The sequence below is a fragment of the Manis pentadactyla genome, chromosome 2 (assembly GCF_030020395.1).
Source record: "Manis pentadactyla isolate mManPen7 chromosome 2, mManPen7.hap1, whole genome shotgun sequence".
Taxonomy (NCBI): Eukaryota; Metazoa; Chordata; class Mammalia; order Pholidota; family Manidae; genus Manis; species Manis pentadactyla.
Window position 1 is genome coordinate 129,633,627 of NC_080020.1, and position 18,843 is coordinate 129,652,469.

Genomic DNA, 18,843 nt, shown 5'->3' on the forward strand with positions numbered 1-18,843 from the left:
TGTGTGCCTGTAGACTATGTGTTAATCCAAGCTAGACAAGGGCAATAAAACATCCACATATGCAGAAGATTTCTCTCAGAACGGGGGGTGAGGTTCTAAGCCTCACCTCTGTTGATCCCCAATTTCTCACCTGATGACCCCCTGTGACTGTGCCTGTCTTAGGTTGTTCCTTCCTTGAGGAATCTTACCCATCTCTGACTAACCAGTCATCTTCTGGGGCCATACAGGGAAATGTAAAGTTGGTAAGTGAGAGAGAAGCCTTATTGTTTGAAATAGTTAGCTTTTTTTTTCTTTGCATATTTATGCCCTGTGGCTTCTATGCCCAGCATTTGTCTTGAGGTATCTTTACCACTTGGAAGAATTATGATACTCGGTAAATTTGATATGAGGCACGAATTCTATTTAAGTGTTGTAATTAGGAAGGAAGAAGAAAAGCTATAGAAGTAGCAGGCGGAAGAAAACATGGGAAGATTGATTATTTCTTTGACATATCTTCTTGTAGAGTAACTTCAGCATGTATAGGTTTTAAGCTACTACTTAAATTGCGCACACGCATTAACATAATAGGAGTATAGTTACATAACCAAAGCATATCTGTAATTACTAGCCATCTCCAGAGAAACCAAGAAAACCAGTTAGGCACCTTAGGCATTTGTGAAAACTTATCTATGATATGGTGGATATTGTCCAACTGAACTTGAACAGTCTGAGAGAAATCAGACAAATTAAAACAACCCATTCCTGGGGAATGTTCACATCCCTTATGTTCTTTTAACAGTAAATAGTCTGTAGTTGTAAGATTTTGGAGCGCTACAATTTGCACTTCTAATTCTTGGTTGAGTTCCAACAGTATAGATTCAGTCAAATTTGTTGTTTTACTGTATGCACAGGCCAGCTTAGATATCTCCTTCATTCCCATGGCAAGTCCAGGAGCTGGTGGGATGAGTGCATCTACAGCTGTAGCAGTGCGTGGATCTTTGTTGGGGTTTTTTGCTGATCATCTTCTGGCATGAGTCTTCCCGAGAGTGCTGATGTTGGAAGTTCTCTTTCATATCGTATCTTAGTTCATTTTCGGGGTAGCCCAATTAGGCTTTGATCTTCTGTATAAACGCAAACAGACCCTTTGCCTACACTTTTATATGCCCTTTATACCCTTGTGTAGAACTCATTGGAAGTTACCACACAGGAACTGCCCTTTTTTTTTGTTTGTTTCGTTTTGATTTGTTCTGTTTTTGGCATCACTAATCTACCCTTACATGATGAATATTATGTTTACTAGGCTCTCCCCTATACCAGGTCTCCCCTATAAACCCCTTTACAGTCACTGTCCATCAGCATAGCAAAATGTTTTAGAATCACTACTTGTCTTCTCTGTGTTGTACAGCCCTCCCTTTTCTCCTACCCCCCCATGCATGTTATTCTTAATACCCCCCTACTTCTCCACCCCTTATCCCTCCCTACCCACCCATCCTCCCCAGTCCCTTTCCCTTTGGTACCTGTTAGTCCATTCTTGAGTTCTGTGACTCTGTTGCTGTTTTGTTCCTTCAGTTTTTCCTTTGTTCTTATATTCCACAGATGAGTGAAATCATTTGGTATTTCTCTTTCTCTGCTTGGCTTGTTTCACTGAGCATAATACCCTCCAGCTCCATCCATGTTGCTGCAAATGGTTGGATTTGCCCTTTTCTTATGGCTGAGTAGTATTCCATTGTGTATATGTATCACATCTTCTTTATCCATTCATCTATCGATGGACATTTAGGTTGCTTCCAATTCTTGGCTATTGTAAATAGTGCTGCGATAAACATAGGGGTGCACTGATCTTTCTCAAACTTGATTGCTGCATTCTTAGGGTAAATTTCTAGGAGTGCAATTCCTGGGTCAAATGGTAAGTCTGTTTTGAGTATTTTGATGTACCTCCATACTGCTTTCCACAATGGTTGAACTAACTTACATTCCCACCAGCAGTGTAGGAGGGTTCCCCTTTCTCCACAGCCTCGCCAACATTTGTTGTTGTTTGTCTTTTGGATGGCAGCCATCCTTACTGGTGTGAGGTGATACCTCATTGTAGTTTTAATTTGCATTTCTATGATAATTAGTGATGTGGAGCATCTTTTCATGTGTCTGTTGGCCATCTGTATTTCTTTTTTGGAGAACTGTCTGTTCAGTTCCTCTGCCCATTTTTTAATTGGGTTATTTGTTTGTTGAGGTGTGTGAGCTCTTTATATATTCTGGACGTCAAGCCCTTATCGGATGTGTCATTTTCAAATATATTCTCCCATACTGTAGGGATCCTTTTTGTTCTATTGATGGTGTCTTTTGCTGTACAGAAGCTTTTCAGCTTAATATAGTCCCACTTACTCATTTTTGCTGTTGTTTTCCTTGCCCGGGGAGATATGTTCAAGAAGAGGTCACTCATGTTTATGTCTAAGAGGTTTTTGCCTATGTTTTCTTCCAAGAGTTTAATGGTTTCATGGCTTACATTCAGGTCTTTGATCCATTTTGAGTTTACTTTTGTATATGGGGTTAGACAATGGTCCAGTTTCATTCTCCTACATGTAGCTGTCCAGGTTTGCTAGCACCACCTGTTGAAGAGACTGTCATTTCGCCATTGTATGTCCATGGCTCCTTTATCAAATATTAATTGACCATATATGTCTGGGTTAATGTCTGGATTCTCTAGTCTGTTCCATTGGTCTGTGGCTCTGTTCTTGTGCCAGTACCAAATTGTCTTGATTACTATGGCTTTATAGTAGAGCTTGAAGTTGGGGAGTGAGATCCCCCCTACTTTATTCTTCTTTCTCAGGATTGCTTTGGCTATTCGGGGTCTTTGGTGGTTCCATATGAATTTTTGAATTATTTGATCCAGTTCATTGAAGAATGTTGCTGGTAGTTTCATAGGGATTGCATCAAATCTGTATATTGCTTTGGGCAGGATGGCCATTTTGATGATATTAATTCTTCCTAGCCACGAGCATGGGATGAGTTTCCATCTGTTAGTGTCCCCTTTAATTTCTCTTAAGAGTGACTTGTAGTTTTCAGAGTATAAGTCTTTCACTTCGTTGGTTAGGTTTATTCCTAGGTATTTTATTTTTTTTGGTGCAATTGTGAATGGAGTTGTTTTCCTGATTTCTCTTTCTGTTGGTTCATTGTTAGTATATAGGAAAGCCACAGATTTCTGTGTGTTGATTTTGTATCCTGCAACTTTGCTGTATTCCGATATCAGTTCTAGTAGTTTTGGGGTGGAGTCTTTAGGGTTTTTTACGTACAGTATCATGTCATCTGCAAATAGTGACAGTTTAACTTCTTCTTTACCAATCTGGATTCCTTGTATTTCTTTGTTTTGTCTGATTGCCGTGGCTAGGACCTCCAGTACTATGTTAAATAACAGTGGAGAGAGTGGGCATCCCTGTCTAGTTCCCGATCTCAGAGGAAATGCTTTCAGCTTCTTACTGTTCAATATAATGTTGGCTGTGGGTTTATCATAGATGGCCTTTATTATGTTGAGGTACTTGTCCTCTATTCCCATTTTGCTGAGAGTTTTTATCATGAATGGATGTTCAACTTTGTCAAATGCTTTTTCAGCATCTATGGAGATGATCATGTGGTTTTTGTCTTTCTTTTTGTTGATGTGGTGGATGATGTTGATGGACTTTCAAATGTTGTACCATCCTTGCATCCCTGGGATGAATCCCACTTGGTCATGGTGTATGATCCTTTTGATGTATTTTTGAATTCGGTTTGCTAATATTTTGTTGAGTATTTTTGCATCTACGTTCATCAGGGATATTGGTCTGTAGTTTTCTTTTTTGGTGGGGTCTTTGCCCGGTTTTGGTATTAGGGTGATGTTAGCTTCATAGAATGAGTTTGGGAGTATCCCCTCCTCCTCTATTTTTTGGAAAACTTTAAGGAGAATGGGTATTATGTCTTCCCTGTATGTCTGATAAAATTCCGAGGTAAATCCATCTGGCCCGGAGGTTTTGTTCTTTGGTAGTTTTTTGATTACCGCTTCAATTTCGTTGCTGGTAATTGGTCTGTTTACATTTTCTGTTTCTTCCTGGGTCAATCTTGGAAGGTTGTATTTTTCTAGGAAGTTGTCAATTTCTCCTAGGTTTCCCAGCTTGTTAGCATATAGGTTTTCATAGTATTCTCTAATAAGTCTTTGTATTTCTGTGGGGTCCGTCGTGATTTTTCCTTTCTCGTTTCTGATACTGTTGATTTGTGTTGACTCTCTTTTCTTCTTAATAAGTCTGGCTAGAGGCTTATCTATTTTGTTTATTTTCTCGAAGAATCAGCTCTTGGTTTCATTGATTTTTGCTATTGTTTTATTCTTCTCAATTTTGTTTATTTCTTCTCTGATCTTTATTATGTCCCTTCTTCTGCTGACCTTAGGCCTCATCTGTTCTTCTTTTTCCAATTTCGATAATTGTGACATTAGGCCATTCATTTGGGATTGCTCTTCCTTTTTAAAATATGCTTGGATTGCTATATACTTTCCTCTTAAGACTGCTTTTGCTGTGTCCCACAGAAGTTGGGGCTTAGTGTTGTTGTTGTCATTTGTTTCCATGTATTGCTGGATCTCCATTTTGATTTGGTCATTGATCCATTGATTATTAAGGAGCATGTTGTTAAGCCTCCATGTGTTTGTGAGCCTCTTTGCTTTCTTTGTACAGTTTATTTCTAGTTTTATGCCTTTGTGGTCTGAAAAGTTGGTTGGTAGGATTTCAATCTTTTGGAATTTTCTGAGGCTCTTTTTGTGGCCTAGTATGTGGTCTATTCTGGAGAATGTTCCATGTGCACTTGAGAAGAATGTATATCCTGTTGCTTTTGGATGTAGAGTTCTATAGATGTCTATTAGGTCCATCTGTTCTACTGTGTTGTTCAGTGCTTCCGTGTCCTTACTTATTTTCTGCCTGGTGGATCTATCCTTTGGGGTGAGTGGTGTGTTGAAGTCTCCTAGAATGAATGCATTGCAGTCTATATCCCCCTTTAGTTCTGTTAGTATTTGTTTCACATATACTGGTGCTCCTGTGTTGGGTGCATATATATTTAGAATGGTTATATCCTCTTGTTTGACTGAGCCCTTTACCATTATGTAGTGTCCTTCTCTATCTCTTGTTGCTTTCTTTGTTTTGAAGTCTATTTTGTCTGATATTAGTACTGTAACCCCTGCTTTCTTCTCACTGTTGTTTGCTTGAAATATGTTTTTCCCTCCCTTGACTTTTAGTCTGTACATGTCTTTGGGTTTGAGGTGAGTTTCTTGTAAGCAGCATATAGATGGGTCTTGCTTTTTTATCCATTCTGTTACTCTGTGTCTTTTGATTGGTGCATTCAACCCATTAACATTTAGGGTGACTATTGAAAGATATGTACTTATTGCCATTGCAGGCTTTAAATTCGTGGTTACCAAAGGTTCAAGGTTAGCCTCTTTAGTATCTTACTGCCTAACTTAGCTCGCTTATTGAGCTTTTATATACACTGTCTGGAGATTCTTTTCTTCTCTCCCTTCTTGTTCCTCCTCCTCGATTCTTCATATGTTGGGTGTTTTTTGCTGTGCTCTTTCTAGGAGTGCTCCCATCTAGAGCAGTCCCTGTAAGATGTTCTGTAGAGGTGGTTTGTGGAAAGCAAATTCCCTCAGCTTTTGTTTGTCTGGGAATTCTTTAATCCCACCGTCATATTTGAATGATAGTCGTGCTGGATACAGTATCCTTGGTTCAAGGCCCTACTGTTTCATTGTATTACATATATCATGCCATTCTCTTCTGGCCTGTAGGGTTTCTGTTGAGAAATATGATGTTAGCCTGATGAGTCTCCCTTTATAGGTGACCTTTTTGTCTCTAGCTGCGTTTAACACTCTTTCCTTGTCCTTGATCTTTGCCATTTTAATTAATATGTGTCTTGGTGTTGTCCTTCTTGGATCCTTTCTGTTGGGGGTTCTGTGTATTTCCGTGGTCTGTTCGATTATTTCCTCCCCCAGTTTGGGGAAGTTTTCAGCAATTATTTCTTCTAAGATACTTTCCATCTCTTTTCCTCTCTCTTCTTCTTCTGGGACCCCTATAATACGGATATTGTTCCTTTTGGATTGGTCACACAGTTCTCTTAATATTGTTTCATTCCTGGAGATCCTTTTGTCTCTCTCTATGTCAGCTTCTATGCGTTCCTGTTCTCTGATTTCAATTCCATCAATGGCCTCTTGCATTCTATCCATTCTGCTTATAAACCCTTCCAGAGTTTGTTTCATTTCTGCGATCTCCTTTCTAGCATCTGTGATATCCCTCCGGACTTCATCCCATTTCTCTTGCGTATTTCTCTGCATCTCTGTCAGCATGTTTATGATTCTTATTTTGAATTCTTTTTCAGGAAGACTGGTTAGGTCTGGCTCCTTCTCTGGTGTTGTCTCTGTGATCTTTGTCTGCCTGTTGCTTTCCCTTTTCATGGTGATAGGAATAGTTTGCAGAGCTGGGACGAGTGATGGCTGGAAGAACTTCCTTTCTTTTTGGTTTGTGGCCCTCCTCTCCTGGGAGAACAGCGACCTCTAGTGGCTTGTGCTGTGCAGCTGCGCGCAGACAGGGTTTCTGCTTCCTGCCCGGCTGCTATGGAGTTAATCTCCGCTGTTGCTGTGGGCGTGGCCTGGCTCGGGCAGCTACTCCAAGATGGTGGAGTCGCGTTGGATCAGGAGCGGCTGGGAGGCTATTTATCTCCGTAAGGGGCCTCCCTGCTCCCTGCAGCCCAGGGATTAGGGTGCCCAGAGATCCCTGGATTCCCTACCTCTGGATTAAGTGTCCCGCCCTGTCCCTTTAAGACTTCCAAGAAGCACCCGCCAAAACAAAACAACAACCACCAAAAAAAAAAAAAAAAAAAACATTTTTTTAATTAAAAAAAAAAAGAAATTTTTTTTAATTAAAAAAAAAGGCGGTTGCTGGTTTTTCTTTATTCTCCGGTGCCAGCCTCAGGCCTCTGCTCACCGGTCTTGCTGCCCTGTTTCCCTAGTATTGGGGTCCCTATCCCTTTAAGACTTCCAAAAAGCGCTCACCAAAACAGAACAGCAAAAAAGCAAAAAAAAAAAATGGTCGCACGCTTTTCTTATGTCCTCCGACACCCGGCCTCCAGTGCCCGCTCACTGTTCTTGCTGCCCTGTTTTCCTAGTATCGAGGGCCCTGCACTCTGGCCCGGATGGCTGGGGCTGGGTGCTCGGCAGTCCTGGGCTCCGTCTCCCTCCCGCTCTGCCTATTCTTCTCCCGCCAGGAGCTGGGGGGAGGGGCGCTCAGCTCCCGCCAGGCCGGGGCTTGTATCTTACCCCCTTCGCGAGGCGCTGGGTTCTCTCAGGTGCGGATGTGGTCTGGATATTGTCCTGTGTCCTCTGGTCTTTATTCTAGGAAGGGTTGTCTTTGTTATATTTTCATAGATATATGTTGTTTTGGGAGGAGATTTCCGCTGCTCTACTCACGCCGCCATCTTCCGCCCCTTCACTTTTCTAATTACTGCAATCTAGCCCCACAGACCTTGGAAACTACTTTCACTCAAGTCACAGTGGCCTCTGATCTCCCAACGCTGCAGACAGCCTTCACTCCTCACTAGATTAACCTTCCTGCAATATCTGCCTCCAATGACTACTGACTCCTATCTTGGAATTCTGTTCTTTCTTAGATTCCATAGCAGGGCTGTCTCCTCATGTTTGTTCTCATCTTTAAATTTTCACTGTTCAGTTTTATGAAAATGCTAAATGCTTTCTCACTTCCAAAAGTATGCATCCCTAATTCTTTAATATTATACCCCTTTGAGTCAGACCAAATAACACCACACCTATTTCTCAAATGGTAAAACCTTAAAGAGGTTGAAAAAATTTTACAAGATCATTCATCTAACGGTAAGAGAGTTGGACTCAAATCCTGGTCTTTCAACAAACCCCACGCTCATAAGCACTGCTCTGTCCTGTCTCCTTTCTCAGGCTTCTTGGGGGTTCCTAGGTTCAGACCTCGGTTCTCTTCCCATCCACATGCCATTCCAGTGATGCTCTAGCTTCACCAATCACCTTCACGTTGCTTTCTTAATGAGCCTGTCTTCTAGACTTTCCTTCTAAGAATGAAATTCATGTATTATCTCCCATGTTCTGTATTTACCTTTTTCTTAACATTTACAGTGGCTTCATAATGTAAATGGGCATATGACTATTTTCCTACAGGGCACTAAATCCTCAAGGGAACCATGTATTATGACCCCTCTGCCCAGCCCAGTGCCTGGACCACAGAGGTTTAATGAATGTTAAGTAACTGAATGAATGAAAGCGTGTCTAGTGCTTCCTGAACATTTTAGGTCATCTACAGTCTCCTCCCCTATCTCCTCCATGTTTCCAAGTTGGTGTGTCTCAAACTTTGCTCTTGACTCTCCACTTCCGACTCTGACTCTCTCTCCTAAATTCCCTACCTTAGAGATGGTACTAAATCTACCCAATCATCTTAAGCCAAAAATCTGAGTATCGATAAGTTTCCTCCCTTCCTCCTCCCATATAATTTATCAAAATATCTGGTTACTTTACCCCCTAAATATATCTTCAGCCCACCCCCGACTTCCAGACTATTCATGGTGTAGGTTTCATCGTTCCCTGTTGGAAAATCACAGTGATTGTCCTAACGCCTGCTCACTGGCTTCCCAGCCTCTTCCAGGCCTTTCTGCACCATGGAACAGGGGCATTCTTCTTTTTCCCTGATCTCTGTTCTTTACCTTCCTCAAAGTTTTCAACAGTCCTTATGTCCCACAAAATAAAATGTGCTCCTTCATCAGGCAATTAAAGTTCTCTGTGATTTGGAGGGTGCTGACTTGTTTACCCTTCTATCCACCACCCCTCTGCTGATACAGTGCATTTGGTCATTCTAAACTGAAAGTAGTTCTTGGCTCCCCCTTCTTCCCAACATTCCCTCACACATCCTATCCTCCTGGAAGATGTTATATGTTCTTAAAAGTGCCAGTGCAAGGATTGTGTTCTCTGAGCAGCCTTTCCTATTTCCCTGATCAGGTTTACACACTCTTTATAACTACTCTTTCACCTGTGTGTATACACTTCCATTTTAGTCGTGATCATATTATGAAGTAGTTATTTCTTTGCCTGTTTCCTCATGAGGTTGATAGAATGCTGAATGTCAATTTTCGGTAAGTATAGACACAGTTGTATGATGAATTTCTTCTCATTGATTCTTACGACAATCACATGGCGTGGGTAGCAGTGTTGCCTTTCTTGTTTGGGCAGATAATAAAATTGATGAGATTCATAGAGGCAAGCATTTGAATCCAGATCGTGTGATCCTTAAGCTCATACACTTTTCATTATACCGTGCTGCATTCGAAGCATTAAGCAGTAAGACTAGTGCTATCCATTAAGCATTAAGAGCTGAGAGCACTAGAGAGGGCCTATGTGTATGCGTATTTAATGCTAACGGAGAATTTATTTACAGTCACTTCCACCTATGCAAAGAGCAATCACAGGTTATACTCGACTGACAACATGCATTCCATTGTATATAATTAAAAGCTACATGATCATCATCAAGTAATAGCATGTAGCTTGGGAACACAAAGTAACCACATTAACTCCCTATCGAAACTCTCCCTTTGCATTGTAAGATCATATATATATATATATATATATATATATTAGAACAGAGGTAATGGAAGGCACCTGACATTCATCTCAAGAGAACATCTCCATGATTAAAATGTAAAGCAAAGGAAACACAGATTTCATTCACAAGCACACCCTTTCAGTTCATCTTTATATTCCCTCATTGATTTTTGTCTTGTTTGCTTTTATTGTGATTGTTCTTAGCCCATGGTTCCTTATAGCTTAGTCTTTTTTTTTTTTCCACAAAGGCAAGATGGGTAATAACTATTTAGAATTTAAATATATGTTAGCTTCCTCTACTGGAGGGGTCAAAAATACTCAATTTTTCACAGCCACTCATAGAAATAACCATGTGGCACAGTTGTGGACTGATGGAAATCAGTGGAAGAAACTTCCAAGAAAGATTTTAAAAAGAGTCTGAGTAGCTATGGCCCCTTTTTCCTCTTTAGTTTTTGCCTCTTTCTCCCTTTTGCAGCCTGAAATGGAGATGCAGTGGTCTGAGGCATGGCTGCCATCTCTCAACAATGAGAACAAATGCTTCTGAAATGGTGGCAGAGCAAACAGAAGACGGAGCCTAGGTGCTCGGTGACATGTAGGCAGGGATGCCAACCCTGAACTTAGTTGTTTAAGATTGATTGTCATGTGAGGTGATAGGCCTCTGACCACTCAAGCTAAGTTGGGCTTTCTGCCCTTGAAAATGAACTCATTCTTGATACAAATGTTCTTATGCAAGAAGCACTCTTCATCTCTACCACTGAATAGAAGATTAGTTTCAGGACTCATCACCTAGGTGCCACTTTAAAGTCTTCTGGAAAACAGTGTAATAGAACTAGAGGAAACTAAAGAATCACTGAAACCACTTTATTTCAGAACTTAGGAAATTAAAGCCCAGAATGCTTTAGGAATTTGTTCAAGACCACTCTGCTGTCAGAGCTTGACTGAGGGTCCTGGTATCCTGAATTCCACTCTGGGTGCTTCCTTGTTTTTCTGAAATTAAACAGAACTTTTATGGATGATGAGACTGAAGTAACGCTTAGAGCCTGGCTCAGACTCATCATTAACAAACTTTGACAGATGCAAGGTTGCAGAGTAGGTGCAAAGGAGTGTTAGGAGAATTACTAAGGGGTGGAAAATTAGCCACATAAGGAAAATTGCCTATGATCTCAAGATTTTAAAAGCCTGTGAAAGAATGAGGCAGAACTCAATCATCCAAGGAGCAGATACCTCTACCAGACAGCACAGGCCTTTTCTGTTTTGTTTGCCCCTCCATTTCTGTATGACCTTGTACACAAAACAAGTCCAGGCATGTAGAGCATATTCACTAAATGTGAATTTAATGAAATAATTAACAAAAGAATGGTGATTAACCACTTAGAACTTTCATAAGAACAAGGCTAAGGAATATGACCTTTCTAACACATAAAAGATTCTAGGTTAGCTATAAAGGAAGGCATTTATGCCAGTGAGTGATGACATATATTGATCATGAACCTATCAAAAAAAAGAGTTAGGGGCCAGGGACATTAATCACAAAGGAACAATGACTTAACAGGCAGTCGATTTCTCATAGGAACAATGGAAAGTAGAACACAGTGGATGAATATCTTCAAAATGCTGTGAGAAAACAACCATTAATTAAGAATTCCACACATGACTAAACTACCATTCAAGAATGAAGACAAAAATAAAGATATTTTCAAGCAAAAAAAGGAATATACAATAGCATACAGTACAGCAAAAGTACACCACGAACAAATAAAGTGATCTCAGAAGGGAGGGTGGAGATGCACGGAGAGGCAGAGCAAGGAAAATGATAAACACATGGTTGGAGGCAAACAAACCCTGTTCCAAACAATAATAAAACTCTTGGTTTTAGAACTTTTAAAAGATTGAAGTAATCCATCAGATAGAAGGAACTTTGAAGAGAGAATTGGTTTGTTTTAAAGTGTTCTAAATTCCTTATGCTAGCTGAGAAGGGAATAAATATAAGGATTAACTGTGGACGGTGTTAAATCAATGATTCATGGTAATATTTTAAGAGTAACCACTAAAATGATATAAATACAGTGTGTAACCTCCAGGAAAATAAAGAGAAAAAATGAATCTAAAAAACTAGCCATTGAAAAGACAGGAAAAGAGAAAAGCAAAATCCAGGTATACAGGTATTGTATATAGACAATGTGTTATAATAGACAAACTTAACATATTAAGACACAGACAGGTTGAAGTCAAGGTATAGGAAAAAGATACACCAGGCAAAACCAAGCAGAAGAAAGCCAGTTTGGCTATCTTAGTAACAGACACAATAGACTTTATGCCGTGAAGCATTATTAGTGCTAAAAAGTTACCACAAAGATATGATATAAATAGACATGCATTATTGTATCACTTAATGACATAAGCTCAGCGTATACACAAAAAATTGAGAGACTCACAAGGAAAATAAAATACCAGCATAGTGGGAGAATTAAACATACTTCTCAGTACTTAATAGATAATATAGACAAAACCATATTCAAATGTGGAAGAACTGAAAAATACAAGGAAACAGCATTAAAAAGCAGAAGCTTGAACTATAGGACACCCCTACCAGAGAATGCACATGCTTCTCAAGCACATTAGCAGCTTCTGGGAAAAACAACCATGCATTTAGCCAGAAAGCAAGGGCCACCCTTTGCGAAGGGTTTCCTCCTTCCCACTTTAAGGTTAAGGAAACTAAGACTTGGAAAAATGAAATGATCTTCCCAAATTAGAGAACCAATGAGTAGTAAAGATGGGATTCAAATTTAAATCCTCCAATTTCAAATTTAGATCTGTTTCCCTTACACAGTGATGTACTGGTAAATGTTTAATAACCAGTTCTCCAGGTAAAGAGGCCTTCATTTGCAGCATTTCCTGATTTCTGTGGTGTAAGTGCTCCCATGGCTAATTTCAAGCTACTGCGTGATGTCACTCAGCAGAGCTTGAAAGAGATGATCACAAATGGCTCTGTGAATTGGTGCACGCTGGGTCCAGGATATCACAGCCCCAGTTGGACTGTCCTTACCTTGATTTATTCATTCCTCTTTGTACCTTGAAAGCAGCTTTATAGCTTCTTTTGCATGTAGTAATCCACAAACATCACTCATTTCAAGATATTTATTGATCATGTACAATAGGCTGGTCCTTTTTCTTTGCACTAGGAATAGAGTAGGAAAAAAAGCCTTGTCCTCAGGGCACATACTCAGTAGGGGACACATAGAAACTAAAATTTAAAGTAAATTACATAATATATTAGAAGGTAGTAATTGCTGTGGAGAAAAGAAAGAAAGAAAATTGTATAGGAAGAGCCGGATATTATGTGTCCTGTTTAACAGGGTGGGCAGATAAGCCTAATTGGGAAGGTGAATATTTGAACAAGGACTTCATGGGAATAAAGAATCCAGGCATGTGGATATCTGGTGAGAAGACTTCCAGACCTAAAGAAGGTTGGACACAAAGATCATGGGGCATTAGCATGACCTGGTGTTTTCCGTGACAGCAAGGAAACAAGTGTGACCAGGGCAGAGAATCAGGAGAAAATGAGGTCAGAGCGATCAAGGGGACACATGCCACCCAAGGCCTGAGGGCAGTTGAAGGTCTTTGGCCTTTATTTGAAGTGAGGTTTCCATGTAAACTCTCCTTTATCAATGTTCCCTTGCATATGCCATGCCATTTCTTCCTTCATTTAGGGGGAAGTTTCTTCTGTCATATTTCTGCATGCTGTTTTCTGTTACATTAGTTTAGTTTTCTAATTAAAGGAAACCAATTATGCCTATGTTGATATAATTTCATAAGAGTTTGTTGAAAGATTATCATTTTGTTGGTCTGTTGCTTAAATCTACACAGAACCATTTTTAGGACTTTCCCTGACTATGACCTTAGAAATATTTACCATAAAATTATATATTTTTCCTTGTTTGATTACCACTAATAAGTTTTAGCTTTTTTTAACTTCTTGAGATATATTCTTATAGATGTTAGAAAGATGTTTGTGTTCCTGAATTATTCTGCCACAGTTACCCAGATATTTCTTCTTAATTAACTTTTACAAAAGCTATTTAGCCCAGAAATGATAGTAATATCCTACAAAATACCTGGCATGCATCTCACCAGATAGTCCAGTGATTAGTGAAGATGGTGCCTTCATGAGGCATTTGTTATCAAGTTAAAAGAAGTTGAATGATAAGGAATAAAACAATATCTCCAAATGCCAGGAATAAAATAATCATATTCTCCCAGAAGACTGACTGTATCTTCTCTATTTGTTTCAGAAGAAGCTGTTCTGCTCAGGGCGAGGGAGGTGCATATTCTGGGCTCCTATGATTCAGGTAACCAGAATTCGGTAACTGTTGAGCAGGTAGGCCCCACCTCCCTCACCTGTCTCCCACAATCATAGTGTTTGGATCCCCATAGGACATTTGTCATGACAATAATCCTCATTTCCAATAAGTGCAATATTACAGTAGATATGACCTATCTGTCTTAGGTGATGGCCTCTAAGATCAATGGTCTCATGTATTGCTGCTCTCAATTTCTCAAAGAGTTCTCTTAACAGTTTATGAGAAGGGACAAAGGAAATAAGAATGTATAAGTAGGCTGCATCAAGGAAAAGGAAGTATTTATTTAATTCAACTTACTGAATAATCTTTCCCAGTGCCTCTCTAAAACACTGAGAGGTTTTCCATTCAGTTTTGGATTGTATGTCCATTTGGCTATGGCTGTCCATTAGCCCTCCTGGTTAATAAGGGGTCTTTGGGTGTCTTGTTTTGAGCACATTCATCTCGAGTATGAGTTAGTTGAACTTATATTATTTGGTGACTTTCTATTTAGTATTCTTGGCATTATTAGATATCCATCCAGGTAAGAGTTGCAAAATGGGCAATTTTCTAATCAGAAACATATTGCAGTAACTAGTTCAAGTGCTCAATATTGTTTCAAGTCATATGCTAAGTGACAAGGCAACACCCCTCCATAGCACAGTTGATACAGGGCTGGATAGAGATCTGAAGTGCATTTCACACAGGGTTCCAGAAAGTTCTGGGCTGTGCCATTCAAGGTGGAAGGGTTTGCTTCTCCGGTAAGGCAGTGTAAAGATCCTCTGTGGATTAGGACCTTTAGTTTCTCTTAAAGGATGAATGGATATTATAAGTCCCAAGGATTCAATAAAAGCTTTATAGCTTTAGTATAGCAGTGTCCATCAGCCAGTTCTGTGATTTTACTGTGCTTGTCTTTTGCAGAAATCCATGTGAAACCTCAAATGTTCCTTTTACGAGTTCTTTTGTTACACACACATGCTTTTGGTTAAATTAGTGGTGGTGCAATCTGGAAAAGATATCTGTAATTAGAGTCTGATTTTTTGAAGTTAAAAAAGGGGTGGGAGGTTAGCACATTTTCTATCAACTTTTCCTCACAAATTTGTTTTACCTTCAAGTATGGTGGCTCAACACAACAGCTCCCAGGATCCAGAAAGAATCCTAGGATCCAGAAGCTCCCTTCTTCCAGAAGGAAAAATCTCACTGCCACATTGTTAGAAAAAGGTTTTAAAGAGCTTTGCAAGTTTTAAAGAGCTTTGTTTCTCCCCTCAAAACTCAAGTGGGTACTCATTATATAATAATTTACATCACTTTCATGGTGTGTTGGATTTTGAAAATCCGCATACATAATCAATGATCCTCAAACCAGTAGTGTCACTCATGAAGGATAAGTATTATTATTATTATTATCATTCCCACTGTTTTAAAGAAGAAAGAGGGCTAGAAAAATTATGCCTTTTATTGAACTAAGAAGGAGAAGGTGAAAACTTACCTCCCAATGTAGGAAGCTAATTCCTTTTCCTTTCCCCCTATGTGATATCCGTGTCAAAAGATACAACATGACAAAGTCTTAGCAGGAAGATGGCAGAGATGTTACAACGCCAGCATTCTCAGAAATACTACTGGAATACATTGGTACATAGTCCAAGTAAAGCATAAGTTTCTTTATAGGCTGAGCCATGTGCTTTACAATTGAGAAGGAAGCTGGTAGAAATGAAGGGGAAAAAGGTAAATCTTTTTTCTAATTTAAAAGAGTTTTGCCACAGTTTCTTCTCAGATTCCCAAAATAACCGATCTGGCATTTCTTTCCCAGTAACCATAGCTTGCCTAAGATTGATGAAGTAGTAAATGGTTATTTTAGGTCTTAAGCAAAGATAGAATATGATTCCCTACTTCTTCATCCTTAGCATGCCCTTTACATTCAATTCTTCATGTTGCAAAATAATATTTGAATAATAAAAAATTAAATATACTCATGGGAATATTTTATTCTATGACTATATTTCTAAAAGTTAAACACTGGCTATTGAAAACACTGACACATCTTTAAAATATATGTAAAGTTGAGATCTGTTTGCCAGTTTTTATGAAATATTAAATCAAAATTTTAAAGCAAGTGAAATACTATTCTATTGAACTTAACACTGTAAGTTGAGATCAGCTATGAGGATAATAAAAATTCACACTAAGATGAATAAAATATCCTAGAAAAATTCTCAAAGCAAAGCTTTCAGAAATCTGCCAAAATCTCAGAGTTGTTTATCTGATGAAATGTTGGACCTATTTAAGTGATATTTACTTCTTATTTCTTGCTATTATTAGTAGTACAAGTCTATATTGGCCCAAATCAGTGTTCTTACAGATTATTCTTTTGGTTTAAAGCAGGATTTCTCAACCTCATCACCAATGACTTTTGGACTGAATAATTCTTTGTTGTAAGGTCCTGAGCAGCCTCCTTGGCCTTTACCCACTAAATGCCATAGCACAATAAAAAATGTCTCCAGATATTATCAAATGTCTCCTTGGGGACAAAAATAACCTGCAGTTGAGAATGACTTGCTTAAAGTATGCAAAAATGCAGTAGTTCTAATATTCACTAATTCTAATAACTGAATATAAAGTTACATATTCAATTCACCAGCTATTAAATGAGCCTCTGCTATAGTCTAGGCAGTGTAGGGATTGCAGTGATGAATATGACATCGTCCAGCCCTAGGAAAATGTAACCCAATGGGCAAAAAGAATCAAGTATACAAACAATAGTAACAAAAGCAAAATAGAGTAGGCATAAACACTTTTTTTTTTTGCCACTCCACAAAAATAAAGTAGCTTCCCTTGCCTAGAAAGAGAATGGCCATATAAAGAATTGTTCATGGATAACAAACAATAACATACTTATGAAATGTTATGATCTACAAAATCCTTTCACATACTTTGTTTCTCTATTTATTCCTCACAAACTTATCAGGTGGTTTATTACTAAATCTCTTTTAAAGATAAGTTATATGTCTTTTCCATAGATGAGGGGTCAAGCCAAGAATCTACACCAGTTTGATTGTAATTCAGGCTTCCTTCAGTTCCAGATGTCATCAACAACTTCCATAGTGGTGTAACAGAGGTATGGACCATGGACTAACACCTTTAGAATGACAGAGAATTGACAGAAGGGGTTACCAAGGTACACTGGGTCTTGCTGGGCAGGTAGGCTTGAATCAGACTAAGAAAAGTGAGGTCTTTCCAGTTGGAGGAACTGGCAAAGAGTCAAAAGCAGTCTTGGCATGCTTGACCTGATGCTGAGGAAGAACCCGTAGAAGACAAACTTGGTCAAGTAAACCAGATCAGAGCTTGAAAACTCTTGTATGACAAACCAAATGTTTTTTCTTTATTTTAGGTGTTTAGATGACTGAAAGCCATGCTAATATTTTAGGTTATGGCAGTAAAATTTTTCCATTCTAAAAAAAAATAAGGCTATTATTACTTGTTTGGAGAAGAAAGAGGCTAGAGACGGGCATAGGCACGTGACAATCTCAACAACCCAGTGACAGGTGGTGATGTTAATGAGAATACAAGAAAACAGACCACCCAGCTATTTAGGGAGCAGACCTTCCAAGGGATTTGGGCTGACTGGGTCTGGAGGATGAAGGGATGAAGGAAGGAACATTAGAGCAACATGATTTTTTTTCTGGAGGCACTTGATGCATAAAGAGACAGGTTTGGGGGGAGGAGGAGGGGGATTTGAAGGCTAGTTAGAACCTAAGCATCAGGTGTCTGAGGGGTAAGCAAGTTGAGACTTGCCTTGGAAAGATAGAAACATGGGTCTTGAGCTTAGAGGAAGGGCCAGGTAAGGAGAGGGAAAGAATGATGGCCCCAGCCATGGCAGAGAATGAACTGACACCAGATTCTGGAGGGTTCCATCCCTGCAGGGTGGGAGGAGATGAGAGACACTGAGAAGGAGCAGGAGAGAGCCACGAGGCCCTGCTCTAAGCAGGCTGGTGGGATTAAGGAGGAAGGGCAGAAGGTTGCCAGGTAAAGAGAGGGGACATGGGCATGGAAGAACACAGAAATGCCAAAAGATGAGTTCGGAGAATAAGCCACTGGATCACTTCCCCCTGGCTGTCTTCCAGGCTTTCCCAAAGAGACCAAGATTCCTCCATAAAATCGTGTTGCTTCTCAGCAATACCTCTGCTGAGCTGACCAATCCACTGAGATTAGTGGGGCTTGGTTTCCCCTGCTTACTCATTTGTAGATTCCCTAGCTTGCTGACTCTTTGGGTTTGTCCTCTGGGACAGAGGGAGTCCAAGGTATGGAATTTTCCCCATTTTACCAAAGTTGTTTTCTTCCTTTTGAAAGCAAGGGAAAACAATAATTAGAAAGCCATTTTTTTTTAACTTGACATCAGTGGGTAGGCACTTGTTCAAAATTCAAAACTATTAGCCACTGAGATCTCTCTTAAAAAGAAATAAAATCAAGAAAAATGTAATACCTCTCTCTGGTTTTTGTTGGGGGTTTTTCCCGAAATCAATGTGTTTGTGGAAAAGTGAAAACAGAAGTCGGACTACAGTGGATGGAGAGGGAGTGGAGCGGGTAAGTAGAAGGCTTTGAGGAATTCTGTGAAAGGGGGAGCAATGGTAGAAGTCAGTCTCTGTAAAGTATGGCAGACTAGATGAGGTGCACGCTCCTTAAGGCAAAGAGAAAAAGTAGCAGAATCATAGAAATGATCATGCCAAAATGGAACCTTCTTAGAAACAAAAGCTTCTCTAACACAGCTCAAAGTTTAGAGTTCAGAATGTCCCTCTCGAGACAGTGCTGACAACTCTTCTCCAGTTCCTATTAAACTTCACTAAATTTGCTGATTTACTTAGACAATTTTCTTCTACCTTATAATTTATCTGACAG